General features: G+C 45.4%; 1 long non-coding RNA gene across 1 annotated transcript; it reads left to right on the top strand.

Annotated features, from left to right (window-relative positions):
* The first annotated feature begins 8332 nt into the window (after window positions 1-8332).
* LOC136004391 (uncharacterized) lies at window positions 8333-14335 on the top strand. The gene is made up of 2 exons (XR_010608434.1): window positions 8333-8958; window positions 12823-14335. It is a non-coding gene; the product is annotated as an uncharacterized LOC136004391 (long non-coding RNA).
* The last annotated feature ends 4656 nt before the right edge of the window (window positions 14336-18991 follow it).

The following is an 18991-nucleotide window of genomic DNA, read 5'->3' as shown; positions in this document are numbered from 1 at the left end:
ACATCAGGAAGAACTTCTTTACTGTAAGAGTGACAGAGCACTGGAACAGGTTGCCCAGGGGGGTTGTGGAGTCTCCTACACTGGAGATATTCAAGGCCCGCCTGGACAAGTTCCTGTGTGATGTACTGTAGGTTACCCTGCTCTTGCAGGGGGGTTGGACTAGATGATCTTTTGAGGTCCCTTCCAACCCTTGGGATTCTGTGATTCTGTGATTCTGTGAAATCAAGAAAAACTACATCTACCGCTCTACCATCATCCCTCCACCTAGTCACTTCCTCATAGAAGGCTATAAGGTTGGTCATACATGACTTCCCCCTCATAAAACCATGTTGGCTGTTCTTAATGACCCCCTCATCCTTGATATGCCTAGTGATGGAGTCAAGAATAAGTTGTTCCATCACCTTTCCAGGGATGGAGGTAAGGCTTAGTTACTGGACTGTTCTTATCTCAAAGAGGTGGCTTTTTCAAAATGCATATCCCAATGTTTGAAAGTCCCACCACCCATCGCTCTTAGTGTAGTCTAACAGTCCATTGTATCATTCAATTTTCCTGAAGGCTGATGTTTGATAGGGATGTGATATACCCACTCGATGCCATATCTAACTCAATTCTTTCTTGTGCATGTTCAAGTCCACCCCTTGATCACGGGCCTATCTATATGTTGCATCACTATCTTGACAGTCTGAGGTGTCATGGGCCCACAAGGCTAAAAATAATTCACCCTTATGTTGCCAATCTAAGTCCATCTGAGCCACTTCAACCCTAGCAGCTTGATCCACCTGTTGTTCTTATGTTCCTCAGTGGCCCAACTCTTGGGTACATGTGCATCTACATGGCATACCTTCACCACCAGGTTCTGCACCCAGGCAGCGATACCTTGCCACAGTGCAGCAACCTCTGCATTGCCAGTTGCTCTGCTTCCACTGCTGCAACCACCCCCACAGGGCATTTGCCACCATCCGTGAGTCAGTATAAAGATAAAGTACTTGCCATTTTTCTTGTTCAGCAATGTCCAAGGCCAGCTGGATGGCTTTCACCTCTGACCTTGCCTTTGAATATCCAGCCTGGCACAAGCAACCAGGTTGCCAGGAAGAGCTGTGCTTCAGTGCCAGTCACTTCCGAAGCAGCTTGAACCCCTTCATAGGCTGCCAGTATCTCTTTTTCAGTTGGGGTATAGCCAGCCTTGGATCCTCTCTGTATCCCTGACTCCAAAAGCCAAGGGGTCGACCACGAGTCTCCCCTGGATCTTTCTGCCAGAGGCTCCAGGTAGGACCATTCTCCCTGGCTGTGATGTAGAGAAAACTTTTCACATCTTGCCCTGTCCAGACTGGTCCAAGGGCTACTGCATAAAATATCTCCCATTTCATTTCTTTGAAGGCTTGTCATTGCTCAGGGCCCCATCTGAAATCATTCTTATTCCAGGTCAATTGATAGAGAGGGCTTAAAACCAGACATTCTCCAAACCCCCACAACACCTAAGAAAGCTTGTGTTTCCTTTTTACTAGCTGGTGGAGGAGACATGGCTGTTATTTTGTTGATCGTATCCCTTGGGACTGACAAAAATGCATTAGCAGTATCAATAGTAGCATCCCACTTAGGTGAGTAGGCCCACAACAGAAAGGTCTTTTGAGAGACCAGTCAAGGTCAACAATGGTTTAAGTTCCTACATCTCCAAGACAGCTAAACTGAAAGCTCACTGGTACCCTTTTGGGGCCTTCAAATACCCTCTCCTTAGATAGTCTATGCCAAGGATGCACAGAGCCTCTGGGCCAGTCACAATGGGATGCTTTTCCCATTCATTCCCAGTCAGGCTCACTTCAGCCTCCAGTACAGTCAACTCTTGGAATCCTCCTGTCACTCCAGAAATACAGATGGGTTCTGCCTCTTGATAGCTTGATGGCATTAGGATACACTGTGCGATTGTATCTACTACAGTCTTATACTCACTCCTATGGGTGTGACGTGCTAGGCCATCTGATCCACGCAGTCCAATAAACCCAGTTGTCCCCTTCCTCCACATGGCTGGAGGCAGGGTACCCCTATTACTGGTCATAGTATTTGTTACTCCCTTCTTATAAATAATAATCAGGAGACCCTTTATTAAGATCAGCCCTTCTCTGTCTGGGGAACTGCCCACTGGAAACTGGAGCAGCAATTTTCCTGAAAGAACCCCCTCCTGTGATTGATTTTTCTTGCAACTCACGTACCTGTGCCTCTAAGGTCACAGTAGGTTTTCCATCACATTTCCTCATATCCTCTCCATGGTCATGCAGGTAAAACCACAGGGCACCCCATGGTGTGTACCCACCATATCCCTCTCTCTTGAGTACTGGGACCCTTATTCCTAATAGCCAAGTTTCCTGGGTTCAGCAGTAGCTGTCATTTTTCTCCTTCTTAGTAGCTGGTGCAGTGCTGTGGGTTTGATTTTCAGCCTGGGAACAACGCTGATAACACCGATGATTTTAGTTGTTGCTCAGTAATGCTTACTCTGACCAAGGACTTTCTGAGTCTTCCGCCAGGGGAAGGAGGGGAAGCTGGCAGGAAACAGAGACAGGACACCTGGCCCAAACTAACCAAAGAGGTATTCCATGCCACAGCGTGCCATGCCCACTATATAAACAGGGGGCAGTTACCCGGAAGGGTTAGATCACTGCTCGGTCGGGCTGGGTATCGGTTGGCGGGTGGTGAGCGGTTGTATTCTCTTCCCTTGTTATTTCCCTTATCATAATTATTATTATTATTGGTGGTAGCAGTAGTGGTTTTGTGTTATACCTTAGATACTGGACTGTTCTTATGTCAACCCATGAGAGTTACATCAGCTGGTGCTATCAAGTACCAGCCTTCAGGAAAATTGAATGATGCAGCGGACTGTTAAAGACTACCCTGGATTTGGAGAAGGCTGAGGTTCTTAATGACTTCTTTGCCTCAGTCTTCACTGGCAAATGCTCTGACCACACCACCCAAGTCTTGGAAGGCAGACGCGGGACTGTGAGAATGAAGACCTTAGGCCCACTGTAGGAGAGGATTAGTTTTGATACCATCTTAAGAACCTGGATGTGCACAAGTCCATGGGACTTGATGAAATCCATCCACGGGTCCTGAAGGAGCTGGCGAATGAAGTTGCTAAGCCGCTGTCCGTCTTTTTTGAAAAATCATGGCAGTCAGGTAAAGTTCACAACGACTTGAAAAATGGAAATATAACCCCCATTTTCAAGAAGGGGAAAATGGATGACCCGGGGAACTACAGACCAGTCAGTCTCACCTCTGTGCCTGGCAAAATGTTGGAGCATCCTGGAAGGCATGCTAAGGCATATGAAAAACAACAAGGTGCTTGGTGACAGCCAGCATGGCTTCACTAAGGGGAAATACTGCCTGACCAATTTGGTGGCCTTCTATGATGGGGCTACAGAACTGATGGACAGGGGTAGAGCAGCTGACATCATCTACCTGGACTTGTGCAAAGCATTTGACACTGTCCCACATGACATCCTTGTCTCTAAATTGGAGCGACATCAAAAAGGAAAGGTGTTGTGGTTTAGGCCCAGCTGGTAACTCAGAACCACACAGCTGTTTGTTTACTCCCCTCCTTCTTCCCTCCCCCCTGCTCCCAGAGGGATGGGGAGGAGAATTGAAAGAATGTAAATCCCATGGGTTGAGATAAGAACAGTCCAATAACTAAAGTACCATACAAAGCTACTGCTACTACCGCTAGTAATACTAATGATAAGGGAAATAACAGGGGGAGAGAATATAAAGCTAAAAGGGAAAAAAGAAAAGAAAACAATAAACAAAAGTGATGCACAATACAATTGCTCAATACCACGCTTAGTAACGTCTTACTGTTTCACTGCAAAGTTGATCTGATTGTGTATGACAGGATGTGATCAGGATATGCTGTTCCACCTCTGCTAGTTCACCAGCGTCATCATTCAGCAGCTCAGTTTTCACATTGGTCAGCTGTCAGGGGTGAAGATGTGCTCCTGTGTGCAGGTCTGCCAGCTCCTTGTATTGACACCATGCCTGGGCCAGTGGCCAGCCTTGCTCCAGCAGTCCGAATACCTGATAATTTGGGTGCTGCCAAACTTGGTGAACCAAAGCCTCATAAATTCCCTTCTCAAGCACTGTCGTGATTTAAACCCAACCACACTCCCCCCCCCCTTTTTTTCTCCCTCTTTCTTTCTTCTCCCCCCCCAACCCTCCCCACTCCCAGAGGGATGGGGAGGAGAATTGAGAGAATGTAACTCCCACGGGTTGAGATAAGAACAGCCCAGTAACTAAGGTATAACATAAATCACTACTGCTACCACCAATGATAATAATGATAAGAGAAAATAACAAGAGAAGAGAATACGATACCACTGCTGAACGTGTTCGACCCCTCCGAAGAGAGACCGTGCCCTTCCGGGTAACTCCCAGTTACCTCCCTGGGCATGACGTGCTGTGGTATGGAATACCTCTTTGGCTAGCTTAGGTCAGGTGTCCTGTCTCTGCTTCCTCCCGGCCTCCCCTCGTCCCCAGCAGAGCATGAGACTCACAAAGTCCTTGGCCAGAATAAACATTACTTAGCAACAATTAAAAACAATTGGTGTTATCAGCTCTCTTCCCAGGCTGGAAGTCAAAACACAGAGCTTGCACCAGCTACTACGAAGGAGAAAAACTGCTACTGGTAAACCCAGGACAAGCACACATCCTCTTTGTAAATACATTTGTTATTCTTCCCTTATTATATGGATTTCTGCCTTTTCAACTCTTTACTGTTGCATTGCTCCTCAAGTCAGCTGCAGAACCTATTTTAAATGTCCCATTTTCAGAGAGCATTAATTATGACTGATTAATGTTTGTCTTTGAGATTACTTTCAAAAATGGCATAAAAGATAGTGTTATAGTATGCAGGCTCTTTGAACATATTTTGAAATAGCTTTGTTCTGTATCTTGGCTGGGGTTTTCAAAGGAGCCCAAGGGAATTAGGTACAGCAGGTGAGAGTCTAGTTCTTTCCAGTGCCTCAGAAAATGACAGTTCTGTGTAGCTTGTTGATTTAATGCAAAGAAGCCCTGTTAGCAAATTTTGCCAAGACTTATGTTTTTTTTCCTTTTCTCTTAGACTGAGAGAGAGTGCCACTGGAACTCAGCTCCAGACTGGAAGAAATGGTGGAAGTCAGTGAAATGGAAGCAGAGTCTAGTGAAGCAGAAGATTTTGAGGCCAGGGGAAGTTGCTTCTCAAAGTCAGCCGATGAAAGGCAGCATATGCTGGTTCAGCGGAAGGATGACTTGTTACAGTGAGCTTGAAAGTATGTTCCTTCCTAAAACTCCAGCCTGGCTGCTCAGGTATAGTCCCCCAGATTGGGGTTCAAATGGATTATGACCACTGAGAGCCTGGGTTGATGCAGAAAGTAGTAAGAGGAGTGAATATATCTGCTACAACATCTCAGGGTGCTGTTTAAGGTGACCGTTACTGATAAACCCAACTCTGAAGCAGTGTCATGTGTCCCAACATGTACACAGCTTCCTTAGTGGTTGATCCAATGCTCTTTGAAATCAGAGGATGATTTCTCCAGCTTGGATGGGCTTTAGTCTGAGTCTGTAGTAAGAGAGAATGAATTGTGCCGTGTCCTCTAGTAATCTTTAGCTTGTCTCCTGGCATAGGTGTCAGCCCTTGCTGCCTGCACTGTTCCAGCTGAAATGACTGTCAGGCACCACTCTCCAAATACAGAGCAAGTATCTTAAGCACAAAGCAGCTGAGAGTAGCTACTTCCTAAAGCACACCAGAGGAGCTCATGACCAGCAAGTCAACACTGCTGAAGTGAGACTGATCAACCCGAACAGTTTCTTTTAGCCCAACTACTAATAAGTGTTATAGGTAGAATGAAACTTTCTTTACATGTGTTCCATTCATGTTGGTGAACTTTACTAGCATCCAGTTGCTGATTAAAGAGTAGGAAAAGCACTTCAGTCATGTAGAGAAGACTTCTTAGCATTTGTAATCAGTGTTGTACCTTCCTTTGCATTGCAGAGAGACTCCTGAAAGGGGCTACTAAAACTACATGATGTGTCCTTTGTGTTAGCAGGCTACCTCTGCTTATTGAGTTTTTTCCACACTGAAATGCCTACAGATAAACTGGGGGTATGACACCTTTTACAGTTTGTCTGTAAATAGGCTTGCTCTTAGAATAAGTTTTCCTTGATCTTTGAAAAATGTCATTTAGGGAGATAAAGTGGTTTTGATTTCCTGGTTTACTGGTTCCCTGGTTCCCTTCCTGCACTGAAGAGCTGTGGAACTGTGAACTGCTGTGTTATGTCACCAACTGTAAGAATTCCTTGGGATGGTAGCTCTGGCAGCTGCTTCCTTGTATTTTTGCCTTACCTTACACTTTGCAGCCCTAGTGCCCCTTCTGTCAAAAGCTTACTCATCATCATCAGGGAGTGACTTCTTGCAGTAGAATCATAGAATAGTTTGGGTTGGAAGGAACCTTCAAAGGTCATCTAGTCCAACCCCTTGCAATGAGCAGGGACATTTTCAACTAGATCAGGCTGCCCAGAACCACATCCAGCTTGGCCTTAAATGTTGTCAGGGATGGTGCATCCACTACCTCTCTGGGCAACCTGGGCCAGTGCTTTACCAACCTCATTGTGAAAAATTTCTTCCTCACATCCAGCCTGAATCTCTCTTAGTTTGAAACCATCCACCCTCGTCCTGTTGCAACAGGCCCTGCTAAAAAGTCTCTCCCCATCTTTCTTACAGGCCCTTTTTAAGAACTAAAAGGACTTAATAAGGTCTCCCTGGAGTCTTCTCCAGGCTGAACAACCCCAATTCTCTCAGACTTTCCTCATAGGAGAGGTGCTTCATCCTTCTGATCATTTTTGTGGCTCTTCTCTGGACCCTCTCCAACAGGTCCATATCTTTCCTGTACTGAGGACTCCAGAGCTGGACACAGTACTCTGGGTAGGGTCTCACCAGAGCCAAAAGGCAGGATCACCTCCCTTGACCTGCTGGCCATGCTCCTTTGGATGCAGCCCACTGCCCCGACCTTTAGAACTGGCTCCTTTCCACAAGCATGAGAATCTTGCACAAAAACTAAGAGCTTCTGCCAACTCTGCAAAGTCTCCTGTAGGTTATACAGGAATTTTTTTTTTTATTTTTTTTTGTGTATCATGTGTGCACTTTTATCCAGGTATTTTCCTGCTTTCAGCATGCTTTTCAACACTCCCTTGGTGGATGTACCAGGAAAGTACTGTCCAGAGCCAGAGGTGGGCTCTGCTCATCCATCTTTTTCCTCTTGCAGGCATTATTTCAACAAGCCCTTGGAGGAGGAGCTAAACACAGGGAAGCCCTGTCCTCTTCCCCAAGGAGCTTCAGCCAATGCCTTCATCCTGCGCCACAGGACGCTGGCCACTGCTGCTGAGCGGAGGCTTCAGATGCAGTGCAACTCATAGCACTGTCACCCTCCTCCCTCCACCTTGTCAGTAATGTTGAATAAAGAATTAAACACACCTTCCAACTTCCCTGCGCTTTCTGTACCAGCAGGACAGTGTATCTTCAGAGTTCATCCAGCTGAGCTGCCTCTCTGATGTATAAAGCATGTGGTCTGATAATGTTTGGACAGCTGACAAATTAACCTCATTTTTGCAAGATTTTCTACGTGACATTAATCCCCTCCATGAACAAAAGGCAGTTTCTAAACCACAGGTGGGATTTCTACAGCTGGCATGAGGCATTATGCTGGCTGCACAGCAGAGGCTGGGGAAAGAGCGCTCTGAATTAGCAGCTGTGGGCACAGGTTGAGATAAGGGAGAGTTACTCCAAGAGGGAAGAAAGCCTTAGAAACCTGGAGTAAACCCTGTGTTAGGTGAGCAGGCGCCTGCTCTGCAGTCCATGAGAGGTGTTAGGTAGTCCAACTTGAAAGTAGAGTTGCTGGAAAATCAGTTCTTAGACCAGGTGGATGTTGTCTAGCTACAGAACACAGGAAAAACTGGATTCACGAGTTGTGCAGCAGAGCAGTGATTCACCAGCATTAAGTTGTTGAGTGTTGCCGGGCTCTTTCGCATCAGCAGCATCTGGCTCTGTCACTGCCCATGGCTGAGCTGTTCTCCTTTGCTGTCGTGGTTTAAACCGATCCACACAGCTCGTCCACTCACACCACCCCCCTTTCTTGCCCTCCCCCTGCTCCTGGAGGGATGGGAAGGAGAATTGAAAGAATGCAACTTCCACGGGTTGAGATAAGAACAGCCCAGTAACTAACTAACTAACTAAGGTATAACACAAATCACTACTGCTACCACCAATAATAATAATGCTAAAGGAAATAACAAGGGAAGAGAATACAACACTGTGGAGAGCTTTGCAAAGGACTGGCTGCATGGCAGAGGCCATGCAGATGGTGATACGCTGCAGCTGGTGCAAATCGCAGATGGAAAAGTACAAGGGAGCAAGATGAGCATGCCCTGGAGATAAACCGCGGCAGAAGCAGAACGATAATTAAGTTTGTGACCTTCAAGTTGCTTAATGTTTATCTTACTGACCAGACTCTTTATCCCTGATCCTATTTTGTATCCTGTTTTGCTGAATTCCTTTACTGTATCTTTAACCAATAATCTTGTAACATGTAAAAGCTATAAACCAATGATCTTGTAACATGCAAAAGCTATAAGCCAATAATATCTCTGTAATCAAACTATAAACATGCAAGCAAGGTATATAAGCATCCAGCTGCTTAGCAATAAACGAGACTTCTAAGGCAAGTTATGCTCGTGTCTCCCAGCTCTTTGCGACATTTGGCGCCTGAACAGGGACCCAGGGACTTTGTACAGAACAAGGAGCTGAAGTGGACTGACCTCGTCGCAGCAGGGGTGGCCTAAAAAAGACAAGAAGATTTGTCTTGAGGCTCCTGATGTCACAACGGTGAATCAGGCTGTTACGTGCCGCCGAAACCTTGGAAAAGCTGCAACAGTGCTGACAATACGGTATGGAAAGGCAAGCGGCATATAAACTGTTTGAGGACTTTTTGAAAGTTAAAGGGGCGGGTTTAGATTATAAGAAGGAATTATTTAGTTTACTAGATTATGGTAAGTCATTGGGTTGTTTTATTAATCCGCATACTGTACATACTTTAACGGAATGGCGAATATTCGGGGATATTTTGTGGGATACAACGATTAATGATGATAAAGTTGCAAAGAAATATGGTAAACCTTGGCAAGCTATATATAATACCCTGTTAAAACAGAAGGCTGGGAAGACAGCAGGGATCGGGAAAGCTCCGAAGAATGCAGCCTTCGGAAGGCAAAGAACGCTTCGCTGCTGGCAGCGTCAGTTCCGAGAGCCTGAGCAAGATTTTACTTGGCTCGCTGCCAGGAGGACAGTTATTAATTGCCTACATAAGTATGCAGTACTTCAACTCTTCCGACATATCCTCTCTGTGAGAGGGATAGCGTATGATGAAGCTATGCTAAAAAGATTGTTGCTCTGTATTAAGGAGAAGGACTTAATCCAGGGGGTTGGAGAAGCCTTTGAGCTTGGGACTTGGGAAAAAATTGCTAAGGAAGAAGTCTCTGTTTTATGGATGTTTTCAGTCCTTAAAGTGAAGGGGGCAACCTTTAAAGAGACAGACTTAAATTTAATGTTGAAATGATCGAAGACGTATTGTCCAGAGACTGATGAGTCTACCGTATCTGAGGTCTCTTTGTGGAGTGGTGCACGAGTTGAGTTGTGGGACGCAGCCACGGAGGGCAGTGACACTGTGAAACATTTGTTGGTCATTTGGAGAACTATTTTAGAGATGTTAAAGTCAAAAAGTGAGATCATGGAACCCAGTGTCCCGTCCCCCCCCCACCCCTGGCCACCCCTGAGCCTCTGCCAGTTGCCGCCACGGCTGCAAAGACTGAAGACAGAGATGAAGACACTCTTTTTGACCCGGACCCTATTGACCCCAAGAAGGAGCTTGTGCGTGCTCATCAGACTGCTGTTGCTGCGTCTGAAGTTCTGACGCCTGTTAATTCTGATGCTGACCTGGATGATCCTTTTGACATGAAGCCGGAAAAGAAACCTGATTTGTATCCCCCAGATCTTCATGATAAATGGGCAGCTGTAAAGGGAGAAGCGAGATGGGTGGGGGATGCAGATGTATTGTGTGCTTTCCCTGTGATGTATGTGCTGGATCAAGACCCGCGGTGGGAAGGTCTCTCATATGCCCTTATCAGGGGTATCAGGAGGACTGTGGCGGACTGTGATGGACCGTGGACTTGGGGCCCCATATACAACTCATTTGATACAGTCTCTCTGTGATACTCATGTACTAGAAGTTGGCAAATATATCTATGATTTTATTGATGCTTGGAAACCTTTATAGATATTGCTGGCCACTTCTTCTGACATAGGCTGGCCACCTGTGTCAGAATGAGTGTGCATTTTAATCAGTATAAAAGCCCAAACCTCATACGATGTGAGGGAGGCAGAGCCTCTGCGGGGACGCTCGCTAAGGTTGAGCCTGCCACCTCACACTGGGATGATGCTTGTTGGAGCTGGTTTCCTGATAGTCTTCACAGGGTCCTTGTGCCACGTTTTGTACGTGGGACTTTGTAGTGGGAGTAATGATTGTCTGGATTTTGTGTTTCAAATATTGTTCCAAAAGATGTGTGAAATGTGCTTGTGGGATCCCATATGCATACGTATGTGTGTGTGTGTGTGATGAGAGCAGATGGTGTTCTATGTATTTTCTTTGTTATCGTGTTCATGTAAAAGTTTTTAACAGGTAGTGGTTTAACATTTCAGGCAAGAAAGAGTTAATGCAAAAGTGTGGTTGCTGACAGGTATTTATGGTTGCTGCTGAAGCAGGCAGGCAGCTGTAGCTGCTGCCGAGCAGGCTGCTGTTTGTAGCCGTGCAAAGCAGGGTGAACAACTTTTGAAAAAAAAAAAAAAAAAAAAAAAGACAGAGAGAAAAAAAAAAAAAAAGGTAAAGTTGCAGAGGACAGTTGCAGAGGACCTGCGAATCCAGGTGATAGATTGGAAATCTATTCAGAGAGAGGCTCTGTCAAACAATGATTTTGATCGTTTGCAGGCGTTGCAGGAAAAGATTCTTGCCTTTCCTGTTAAGTACCAGATTAACGCTCAAGGTCAGGCAGTAAATGCTGAAATGTCTCCCTTAAATTGGAAATTGCTATCTCAGTTAAGGCAAACTTTTTTCTACAGGCATTCAGTTTGAACCCACTAGGCAAATGTTGTCATATATTTGGGGAACAGATTTGCTGTTATATTAAAAGTATTGTGAAATTAATCCTCACCCCTTCGCAGTTGTTGTTATGGGACATGTATTGGCAGGAAGCCTGTCAAGAGGCGGTTGCAGTTCAGTGAGGCCAGGGAGATCCCCTGATTGGGGTGCAATTACACCACCTGATAGGAATTGGACAGTTCTCCACTAAGGAGGCTCAAGTCCAGCTAGGTCCAGAATTGTTAAAAGAATCTATGAAACTAGCCTTGCGAGCTCTATCACAGATTAAAGCTACTACTGCAGCTCCTGCCTATATGAAAGTGATACAGAAAAAGGATGAGCCCTTCAGTACCTTTGTGAATAGGGTAGCTGATGCTATAAGGAAGTCAGGTACTCCAGAATACATGCATGGTATTTTACTGCGTCAGTGTACAATACAGAACTGTAATGATGCTGTAAGGCAGATACTTGTTCAGTTACCTGCAAATGCTACTGTAGAAGAGATGTTAGAACGAATGGCACGGGTACCTATGGGGCATCAGACAATGTTGGCTGAGGCAGTAAAAGCAGTGGGAGAGGCAATTCAAAAAAGTCATTCGCAAGTATTAGCGGCCTTGGCACCTTTGCAAGCCACCGGTATGGTTAAGGGTCCTCGATGTTTTGGATGTGGTCAGCCCAAGGTCATGGCTGTGCAGAATTTGAAGGAATGTGTTGTATGAATTTTTCTGATCATTCAAAATCCATTTACTCACAAATAGATACCCTACGACAGCTTACAGATAAATTATGGGTTGAACAAGATTGGGGATTTGAAAGATGGCTTCGATCATTAGGTCTTACTGAATGGATGATATCCTTATTGAAATCTGGATTAATCATAGTTGTTGTATTTTTATTGATTTTATTGTGTCTTCCCTGTTTTTGTTCCTGTATTCAATCTATGCTACAAAGGACGGCTGAGTGCCTAACACAGTCAGTTTCGTTTGCCCAAACAGAAAAAAGGGGAATTGTAGGTAAAACATGTCTGATTTAGGGCCAAGACTCCGAAGGTCAAGAGGGAGTCTGTTTTATGTTAACAAGAACAAAACAGACTATGTGGCGGCTGGGAAAATGCAAGGCTTGCTGAGAAGAAGGTCTGTAAATAGTCACATGCATGCTTGAAGGTGTCTCAATGGCCTTTTTTACCTCTGGTGTGATGGCTGCCACTAATTGGAGAAATATTAAAAGCCTAGCATGCTTTGCTATCCAAGAATTTAATATCACATCAACCATATTAGATGACCTCTTATATGATGTTGACAGTATCCGACATGCTGTGTTACAAAATTGGGCTGCTATAGATTTTTTACTTTTAGCACAAGGTCACAGATGTAACGAATTTGAAGGTATGTGTTGTTTAAATCTTTCTGATCACTCAAGTAGTATACACTCTTAAATAGAAAAACTACGCAGTCAATTTAAGGATATTACTTTCGCTTCTAGTTGGTTAGATTCTTGGCTGTCTTCTTGGGGAATCACTGGATGGTTACTAGATGTCGTTAAGCATGGAATAATCATAGTTTTAGTCATTGTATTACTAATAACCTGTCTACCTTGCTTGCTTCAATGTATCCAAATACAGATTAACAAAGCTATGAACAATCTCAATACGTCGCTTATTGTTCTTAAGAAAGAAAGGGAAAATGTGGAGAGCTTTGCAAAGGACTGGCTGCATGTCAGAGGCCATGCAGATGGTGATACGCTGCAGCTGGTGCAAATCGCAGATGGAAAAGTACAAGGGAGCAAGATGAGCATGCCCTGGAGATAAACCGTGGCAGAAGCAGAACGATAATTAAGTTTGTGACCTTCAAGTTGCTTAATGTTTATCTTACTGACCAGACTCTTTATCCCTGATCCTATTTTGTATCCTGTTTTGCTGAATTCCTTTACTGTATCTTTAACCAATAATCTTGTAACATGTAAAAGCTATAAACCAATGATCTTGTAACATGCAAAAGCTATAAGCCAATAATATCTCTGTAATCAAACTATAAACATGCAAGCAAGGTATATAAGCATCCAGCTGCTTAGCAATAAATGAGACTTCTAAAGCAAGTTATGCTCGTGTCTCCCAGCTCTTTGCGACACAACACCTCAGCACCAGCCAACAGATAACTCACCCCACTCCCCCCAGCCGAGCACCAACCGATACCTCGTCCAACCCTGCAGTCCCAGCCCTTCCAGGTAACTCTCCATTACATCCTGAGCATGACGTGCTGTGGTATGGAATACCTCTTTGGCTAGTTTGGGTCAGGTGTCTTGTCTCTGCTTCCTCCCAGCTTCCCCTCCTCCCTGGCAGAGCATGAGGCTCAGAAAGTCCTTGGTCAGACCAAACATTTGAGCAGCAACTAAAAACATCAGCCTTATCAACACTGTTCCCAGGCCAAGAAATGAAAACATAGCACTGCACTAGCTACTATGAAGGAGAAAAATGACTGCTACTGCTGAACCCAAGACATTTGCCCATGGCCAAAACAACCGAGACACAGGGGAATGAAGTAGAGAGGGTGTGAGGTGATGTTACAGCCCTTGCGGTTCAGTGTTACCATCCACCAAGGGGTATGATAGAACAACCTGCCTGCTCTGCACTCCAGAGCCACACAGATGGGCCTGTCTGGAGACAGCTCTGGTATCTTGCTTTTTATTTCAGTTTAAACCCCACAACTCAGTGAGTTTATTTAGGACTGGAGGGACTGCGGCTGGCTGCAGCAGAGCTGCCAACCTCTGGTTGTCCTTAAGGACTGTGCCCAGAGATCCATGTGGAGCTGCTGATGTTAACTTTTTACAGCTGAGTTTTCAGTTTCTGAAAAGTGAATTCTGGTATCACTGTCCTTTAGAAGGAGCCCAATATTATCTAGAAGTGTTGTTAACTATTTTTACTGTTGGATTTTTAGGACATTTGCAGGTGAATTTAATGCAAGGAGTTGCATCGGTGTTTAGGTGACTAATTTATTTCAATAAAACTCTTTGGGAAGCCATACTTTGTGATGCTATTAGATTTTTTGAGATCTTTGGTTTTGCTCAGAGCACTGCTGTTTTGGTTTTATTGTTAATAAAAACCCCCACACAAATAAAATCTTGGTCAGTGTTGGAAACTGTTTGGAAATTTCTGGAGTGTGATGTGTTCTGTTCCTGTTGTGTGTTTGGGTTGTAAACAGTGCCTGCACTTTGGTCCTTTTGCTTCCCCCTTTGGGAAGCTGGGTCTACTGGATGTTGATGGGGCCAGTCTGACAAATAAGGGGAAGAGCTGCATTGGTAGGAGACTTGCCAGACTGTTCAAGGCAGCTTTAAACTAGATGTGTTGAGGGAGGGAGACACCAATCCATCCCAACACTCCCAGTCAGATGTCAGCACCTGTAATGAGTTCTCAGAGTGATGCAAAACTACTTCAGCCGCTCCAGCCAATGAGTCAGCTTTATTTGGAGCTTGGCTCAGATGCCTCTATACAAATACCTGTAGTATGGGGAATAAACAAGAGGAATTAGAGATGTGTACATGTCTATGGGGATATGATATCATTGGAATCACAGAAACATGGTGGGATGGCTCCTATGACTGGAGTGTTGGAAGGGAAGGTCACAGGCTCTTTAAGAAAGACAGGCCAGGCAGATGGGGAAGGGGTGTAGCTGTTTACGTCAATGATAGGCTGGAGCATATGGAACTGTGACTGGGGATGGGTGATGAGCCAACAGAGAGCTTGTGGGTCAGGGTCAAAGGGAGAGCTGCGCTGGGGGACATTACCGTGGGGGTCTGCTACAGGCCACCTGATCATGAGAACTGTGTGGATGAAGCTCTCTATAGACAGATAGGAGCAGTCTCACGCATTCACAATATCCTTGGGCAACTCATTCCAGTGCCTCACCACCCTTACAGGGAAGAACTTCTTCCTTATATCTAACCTGAACTTCCCCTGTTTAAGTTTAAACCCATTCCCCCTTGTCCTGTCACTACAGTCCCCAATGAAGGGGTAAGAGGCTGGTTTGTGCAAAGCAGCCCATGGACCAGTGGTGGCCTCCTGGCTGGCTCTGCTTCCCTGGAAAGAGAGGTCATCTAAGGAGAGGCCTGACTGATTTCCCTGGTGCCAACATGAGCTACTTCTGTATATCTTTGAACAGCAGAACCTTGGAGAAACCTGGATGGGCAGGAAATGCTGCTGTGTGTTGGAGCATCTTTTCTAACCAGCCTCACATTCTGCAGGCAGTAGGTGACGTTTGATGGGGGATCCAGTGCAAAGCTGGGCTGGAAGGTCCTGGCTGCTGGGTAGCCTTCCCTATGGCTCCTTCACCATGGGATTTGGAAGTGTTGGGAGTGAGGAAGGGCACAAGAAGCTGGGAGGAAGCAGACACAGGACACCTAACCCAAACTAGCCAAAGGTGTATTCCATACCACAGCACGTCACGCCCAGTATATAAATTGAGGGGAGTTATTCAGAAGGGCAGGTTGCTGCTCACGTCAGGCTAGGTATTGTTTGGCAGTTGGTGAGCAATTGTATTGTGTATCACTTGTGTTTATTGGTTTTTTTTTTCCCCTTTCCCCTTTTAGTTTTATATTCTCTCCCCTTGTTATTTCCCTTATCATTATTATTATTGGTGGTAGCAGTAGTTCTGTGTTATACCTTAGTTACTGGACTGTTCTTATCTCAACCCATGAGATTGCATTCTTTTAATTCTCCTCCCCATCCCTCCAGGATCAGGGAGGAAGAAGGGGGGGAGTGAGCGAGCAGCTGCATGGTTCTGAGTTACCTGCTGGACCTAAACCACAACAGTCTTTTTTGGCACCCAACATGGGGCTTGAAGGGTTGAGATAATGACAGATCTGACGAGAGTGTGTCTAATTGTATTTGTGATAAGCATTCATTGTTCCAGATTAATAGTCACTCGTCGCAAGGTTGATTTATTTGCTCTCAGAGTTGTGCTTGGTCTCAGAGTTTCAGTATCGTACCTTACTTACAGCTAGTATTTGCTGTTTTAGTGTTTATCAGCTGTGGGACATGGGCTAAGGTTCTTGTTTTGTGGTACTTTATGGTAATGACTTGTAATACAATAGATTCACTGATCATGAAACTAGTCTGGCATGCATTCTCAGCATGATGATCACCTCTATACTTTGGGAGGCATATAACAGAATTTTTTAGCAATTGCACATTTTATTTTTCCTCCTTGGGGGTCAACCTATAAAGGAGACATTCCCTCACACCCTCCACACTCCCACCGGGTTATTTACAGCAGCATTTGAGAATTCTAAAGGTTTTGGATGTCCTTTGGATACCCTTGTGTCCTGGGTTCAGCAGTAGCAGTCATTTTTCCTCCTTCTTAGTAGCTGGTGCAGTGCTGTGTTTTTGACTTTCAGCCTGGGAACAGTGCTGATAACACTGATGTTTTTAGTTGCTGCTCAGTAATGTTTACTCTGACCAAGGACTTTCTGAGTCTCATGCTCTGCCAGGGAGGAGGAGAAGCCAGGAGGAAGCAGAGACAGGACACCTGACCCAAACTAACCAAAGGGGTATTCCATGCCACAGCACGCCATGCCTACTATATGAACTGGGGGCAGTTACCCGGAAGGGTTAGATCACTGCTTGGTCGGGCTGGGTATCGGTCGGCGGGTGGTGAGTGGTTGTATTCTCTTCCCTTGTTTTTCCCTTATCATTATTATTATTGGTGGTAGCAGTAGTGGTTTTGTGTTATACCTTAGTTACTGGACTGTTCTTATCTCAACCTGTGGGCGTTGCATCCTTTTGATTCTCCTCCCCATCCCTCTGGGAGCGGGGGGGGGGGGGGGGGGGGGAGGGGGAGGGGGGAGTGAGAGAGCGGCTGCGTGGTTCTGAGTTATGGCTGGGCACGACAACTTGAAACCTGCCTGCTGCTTTTGCTGGGAATCAGCATGTTGCCACAAATACTGTATGTGTTTTACCCACAGCCATACCACCTTGAGAACGCCCTATTTAATCTGATCTCAAAAGTTAAGCAGGGTTGGGCTTGCGTCTTGTCCAAGGCTAAATGATGATCTTAGAGGAGTACCACTAAGAGATTTTCCCCAACTTTGGACAGTTATGAGTGGCAGGATGTGTGGGATAGTATGGGCAAGTGGGTCCCTCCAGTGCTTTGGAACTTCATCCCTGAATAAGTGCAAAATCCGGAAAAGCTAGTAAAACACTTAAACGAGGTGTGCTGTCATCCTGGCAATACCAGAGAGGGACATCTTGCTGCAGTGTGCTGGGGCTTGGCCTACACCTACAGAGCCCTGCTCTGTAAGGAGCAGGGAAAATATGTCTCTCGTTCTTATGGCAAAATAACAGACAACGCAGCTACTCAACCCCCAAGCACAGCAGCTACAACAACCCCGACAACAGACACTGCACCCACTCCAACCCCAGTGACAGCCACCACAGCCAATCCAACCACAGTGAAAGACACTGCAGCCACTCCAACCACCGGGATAGACACTGCAGATAAACCAAAGGACCAATCTGTGCCAATATCAGTTGCCCCTATAAGCAAGGGGAAAAGCAAATGAGAGGCACGAAGAGCAACTCGTGCAGTGAAGAAAGATGAAGACCTGATAGGTGTAGTACAGGGGATGATATCTGAAGGAGAGTTATTAATACAGGAATCAGAGGGAGAGGAAGAAGAGGTAGCTTCTCGATCCCGGACCTCAACTGAGATGCAGAGTATGCAAAAAGATTTCAGCCATCTTCCAGGGGAGCAAATCGTCACCTGGTTGCTCTGATGCTCGACAATGGTGCTGAACTAGAAGGTAAGGAACTCAAGCAGCTGGGATCACTTGTTAGGGAAGGGGAAATTGACAAAGCTATAGTGAAACAAATGACCCCTCAGCCTTTGGAGGCAGTTCCTGGTAGCTGTGAAGGAAAGGTATCCACGACAGAAAACCAAACCCAAACTGCAAGAAGACCCCAGATGTGGGGAAAAAAAAATCCCCCAAATTGTGGGGAAAAAAATTCTCCCAAACCACCCCCAAATTTCTCCTGCAGCAGGGACTAAAAATCTCATCTTTCTTTGACAACCCTTCTCTATATCTTAAGGGGAAAAACTCACATGCTGGGGGGGGTTTCTGATGTTGCCACAAACCAAAGGCCCTGCCCTGGTGGATACCTCTGCAGTCCCAAAGGAATAAAAGTATTTTCTTGCATGGGGAGGTTTGGGGTTTTTTTGGAGTTTTGCTCCTGGTGCTGCTCTGAAGCAGCTTGAGCCATCTGGAGGGGCTTCTATGCTCTATGCTCCCCCTTCCACTCAACTCAGCTCAGCCCCTCCTGCCTGTGCTACCAGCCACAAATATCCCCAAAACTGTGAGGTTTAGTCTTTTTCTTTTTTTTTTTTTCCTTGGGAAGGGAGAGGAACGAAGCAGGCAGAGGTGCAGGGGGAGAGCTCAGGGTACAGACAAACATTTTCTTTATTGAGCTACACATGAAATTTTCCATTAGTCAGAGAAAGAGATCGGCAGTGTGTAATATATCACAGAAACCTCACTGATTGGTAATAGAAAGGCTTAGAAAGACCTAGCACTTTATATATATATATATCATATTCTTTTATTTTTAGTTTCCTCTTTATGGATTAATTTTCTTCTGAACAGCTGAGGCTGTTCTCCTTCAGCAAAGGTAACTCATAAAAGTAGAGCTGTGAAGACATCTGGTTACTAATCAAAGTAGAAATGACAAAGGGTTGGTCATGAAAATGGTGGCTTCAATGTTTGGCTACATTTGTTTTCTGGGGTTTCTTGGGGGGGGTTAATGA

The sequence above is a fragment of the Lathamus discolor genome, chromosome W (assembly GCF_037157495.1).
Source record: "Lathamus discolor isolate bLatDis1 chromosome W, bLatDis1.hap1, whole genome shotgun sequence".
NCBI lineage: Eukaryota > Metazoa > Chordata > Aves > Psittaciformes > Psittacidae > Lathamus > Lathamus discolor.
The sequence above is the reverse complement of the archived record's forward strand: the minus strand, read 5'-3'. Positions and strand labels throughout refer to the sequence as shown.